Raw genomic sequence first — 4,460 nt, 5'->3', positions numbered from 1 at the left:
GTGGCAGGAAGGTTCCGGCTGGTGGGGCTGGAGCAGCCAGGCCATTGTGCCCAGGGCTGGGGGATGTTTGGGAGGAAGGTGACACCTGGGGGTGTGTAAGGCTAGGCTGTCTGCACGCCTTTGACCACTGAAGCCGCACGGACGTCCCCGCGTGTGGTCACGCAGTGTTGACCGATCGGAGTCACTCAACCGTGCCTCGGGAATCCTTTGTCTGCTGCCCCGAGTCATCGTCTCAGAAACAGTCGATTCTAGAGCTTCTGTGTTGCGATTTTAAAGATGACTTTTTCAGTGTAGCAAAGATAGCGAAAGCAGACAGGCAAATAGGAATGAAACGGGCGAGTTATCCTTGTCCTCTAGCTCGGCGCATGTCTTGGTTCTTTTTTTTCCCTTCTTGCTTTCAGAGTCAGAAGCCACTGTGCGCCCAGCCGGCGTCCTGCTCTGTGCGCTCAGCCTCCCGTGGAAATGATTCCAATCGGGGGCCTGCAAGTTTGGTTGCTCCCCCGCTCACCTGACCGCCCGTTTAGCACTGAGCACGCCGCCTTCCCCTCTGTTTTAGATTCACAGGTTTTCTCCCCAGGCCTCGCCCGCTATGGGACGTGGAGGCCCAGCTTCCAATCCTTGGGTTTGGCCTGCTGGGACTATGCCAGGGTGTTCCAGAGCGCAGGGGCCCTGGGGAGGGCACATTGGGAACCTTGCAGGCCAGAGGGAAGCCAGGCCAATGGGCCCTTTGGCCCCCCAGGGTGCCAGGAGGGGAGCCCCTTAGTGAGCTAGTGTCGAGAGGCTGCCTGGCCCTCTCCCGGGGGGATCCTCTCTGGCCAGTCCTGGGCGGCTCTCCTGGCTCTCTCCATGTCCCCTCCAGAGGACCCCGTGCCCGCCCCCTGGTACACACACAGGTACATCCCCTGCCTCTGCTCCAGGATGCTCTGAGCCCGGCCACCCATCAGCCCTCTCTCTGGGCAAAGGAGGAGCCATCTCGGGTGGGGTCCACTGTGCTGCGGGACTGAATTGACCTCTGCCTGCTGATGGGCGGCTGACCTGTGTCCCCCAGGGATGTCTACCCGGAGCCTGTGAGTGTGACCTTATCTAGACAAAGGGTCCTCACCAGGTAATGGCAACCCACTCCAGAATTCTTGCTTGGAGAATTCCATGAGCAGAGGAGCTTGGTGGGCTACAGTCCATGGGGCCGCAAAGAGTCGGACATGACTGAGTGACTAACTTTCTTTCTTCCCAGGTGTAAGCGAATCAAGGAGCTTGAGATGAGATCATCCTGGTTTACCCGGGTGAGTACTGAGTCCAGTGACAAGTGTCTTTACAGGGGAGGGACAGAGGGACAGCTGAGACAGAGACGAGGGGAGAGAGAAGCTGCGTGATGGTGATGGCAGAGGCTGGAGAGAGGCGGCCGCAGGCCAGGGGGCACTTGGAGCCCCCGAGCTGCAAGAGGCAGGAAGGATCCTCCCTCAGACTCTTGGGCAAGGACCAGCCCCGCTCACATCGAGATCTTGGGCTTCCAGGCTCCGGAGGGTGAGAGACCGGCTGGCAGGTGCCAGCCACCCCAGTTGGGGTCATGAGTATGGTCGCCCCTGGACAGCGATGCGGAGCCCTTCGCTGTTGCCCGGAAGCGCCCTGGCCCCCCTAAAAGGGCAGCTATGCCCTTGCTCAGGGGTGAGGACCTGGGTTATGGTGGTAGAGCCTAAATTGTCAGAGGTGCCTGGAAAAACCATGAGGCGATTTGCAGTCAGAGAGGACAGGAAGCCAAGGGCCACCCCTCAGGAGTATCTCCTACGGCTTGGTGGGAAGCTGGTGGCTGTAATGCCTGGTGGGGGGGGGGTCTCAGGGCTGTGGGTGGGGCCTCCCCTGTGGCCAGTGCAGCTGCCAACCTCGCATCAGAAAGGGTAGAGGAACTGGAGGTCAGCCCAGCTCCTCGTCTGGGTCATTCATTCCGAGATCAAGAGGAACGCATCCCATCACTCCAACTCTCTCTTTTTTTTATTTAATTAAGCAAAACTTTATTATAAACATGGAACATTACACGACTTCGTGTGTCATCCTTGAGCAGGGGTCATGCTTATCTTCTTTGTGTCGAACAGATCCCATCACTCCAATGCTCCTGAGGAAGCTTCTAGAAGGAACCGAGAGGAACCATGGGAACTAGACACTGAAGATGGAAGAGGAAACTCCGCCCACCACAGGCCAGGTGTTCCGTGCTGGGATGGGGTCCCCTCCACTGCCCAGGGGCCAGCAGCTCTGCAGGGGACACCCCCATAACCACACACCCTCGGGGGGTGCTTACACAGCCTTCTGGAGTGACCACAGGGCCACTGCCAGACTCAGGCCTTCGAATCCAGTCAAAGGACTGCTCGGAGTGCGGTCGGGTTGGCGGGAAGGAGCGGCCTGTATGTGGCGGGCCCCGGTCAGGTCTCCTCCAAGGCTAGCCTCGGACGGGAGGACCCGGCCCATCCATGGGACAGATTCCTGGCGTCCTGGGATCAGGAACAGCCTGCAGAAGGTGCTGAAGCTGTCGACCCCTTCCTGGAAGACAGGACAGAGATACGAGGGCTCATGGGTCTGGATCCAGGGACCAGGAATGAGCCGATGCTGTTCTGTAGGGACAAAGGGGTGACATTAAGACCTGAACCAGGACTCGGGGCTGGGCGGTGTGTGGGAAAGAGGGCGAAGGCATTGGGAGCACCCTTCTACCTCCACTGGTGAAGGTCAGCTGGCCAGCTGCTCCCTGCCTCGGTCTCCCCGTCCGCAGAAAGGGGCTGTGTCCTGTAGACAGTGGGGAAACGAGACTCAGACCAGACACAAGGGGTCGGGTCGCCTGGGAGCTCACGGGCCATCTTGGGATGGAGGGCAGGCTGCAACCAGCTCCTGTGGGCCGACCGGCGGGATGCAGGCTGCCTGGCCTGGGAGCCACTCGGCAGCAGTGCTGGGGGCAGGCACCAGCCCTCCAGACAGGCCTGGGGCCTGGGTCCCATCCCGGGGGCCCACCCTCTGCAGGCTAGTCTCGTCCCATTTCCTAGGTGGGGAAGCTGGGGCCAGGGCTGGTCCCTGGCCTGCCGCGGGAGCCTCTGGATGGAATCTCTAAGCCCTTGGTCTGTGGTATGTGCAGCCAGAAACTCTAGCTGGAGCTGAGGTCGGAGCATCTGTTTAAACGCCTCAAAACAGAAATACCTCTGGTCTCCGCTGACCTTCCAGAAAGGCAGGGCCGGAGACTTGAGCAGCTCAGGACGCCGCTCTCATAGGCTCCCCCCTTTCCCTCAGTGGACATTTATCAGGTCAGATGCACGCCAGGGCCAGATGGGGACCAGGGGCTTCAGTACCTGCCAACACCTCCAGTGCCCCCACCACGGAGCTCTCAGACACCGGGCAGAGGGAGATATGGAACCAACGGCCAAAACCATCCTTTGTGAGGAGTACTGTAAGTCCTGTAAAGGAGGCGAGGGTCCTTTCTGAGCTCCATCTCCTCAGCTGTGAAATGGGGACGGTACCCCCGGGGGGGCCACGGCCAGAGCCACGGGTCCCAGGGGCATATGCACACACGCACACACACATATGTAGGTACACGCACAAGCACACGAGTGCACGCCTTCATGCACACTCGCACACACCGGCATGCACACGGTGTCTGGCCCAAAGCCTGGACTCAGCTCCACAGTGACAACCATCAGTAATAAACGGTGCAGAATGCTCTGGAACATTGGGTTGAAGCTGGACTTCTCACCACCTTCCGATTCCCAAAATGGCTGTTCCCTGTTTTCTAGGCTTGGGATTGCCTCTTAGATAACCCCTTCAAAGAGAGGGCTGACTCCCCACTATGGAATGAGACTCAGCCCCCACGTCTGTAGACATGGCTTCCCACTTTTAAAAACAGCATCGCAGGGACTTCCCTGGTGGTCTAGGGGCTAACACTTCACACTCCCAATGCAGGAGGCTGGGGCCCCATCCCTGGTCAGGGAACTAGAGCCCACATGCCGAGATGAAGATCCGAGGTCCCGAGTGCAGCAGCTAAGACCCAGCGCAGCCAAACAAGCAAGCAAACAGAAAAACCAGCATTGCTTATGAGCGAAAAGGAGCTCCCGACGGAAGCCAGGCCGAGCCACTCTCTGCCAGCAGGGAGGGGTGGGGAAGAGCCTCTGAGGATGGGAGAGCCTTTGGGGTCAGTGCCCAGGGGACGGCTGCCTCGGAAAATATGTCCTGTGACATCAGGGAGGCAACGTGACTCCCGTTCATCCAGGAGACACGCCCCTGGAGGACCCAAAATAGCTCAGCTTCTCCACCCCCTCTTGGCGCTGCGCCACTCATGGTACCATGGGTCAGCCACGTGGCCTCCTGGACCTGGTTCCCGCTCTGGAAAAATGGTGTGATGATAGCAATCGTGGGGAATCACAGCACTCTTGCTGCAGTCTGGAAACCTGGCTGGGAGCTGGGAACCCCTCCTCAGTGGGTCAGTCACTGGG

The 4,460-nt window shown here is 59.4% G+C and overlaps 1 non-coding gene across 1 annotated transcript; it reads right to left on the bottom strand.

Moving 5' to 3' along the window:
• Nucleotides 1-2,011: 2,011 nt before the first annotated feature.
• LOC114110193 (U6 spliceosomal RNA) lies at nt 2,012-2,117 on the bottom strand. Its single transcript, XR_003586519.1, has one exon. It is a non-coding gene; the product is annotated as a U6 spliceosomal RNA (small nuclear RNA).
• Nucleotides 2,118-4,460: the final 2,343 nt, after the last annotated feature.

Source organism: Ovis aries, chromosome 21 (assembly GCF_016772045.2).
Source record: "Ovis aries strain OAR_USU_Benz2616 breed Rambouillet chromosome 21, ARS-UI_Ramb_v3.0, whole genome shotgun sequence".
Classification (NCBI taxonomy): domain Eukaryota; kingdom Metazoa; phylum Chordata; class Mammalia; order Artiodactyla; family Bovidae; genus Ovis; species Ovis aries.
This window is presented reverse-complemented; position numbering and strand designations above follow the sequence as displayed.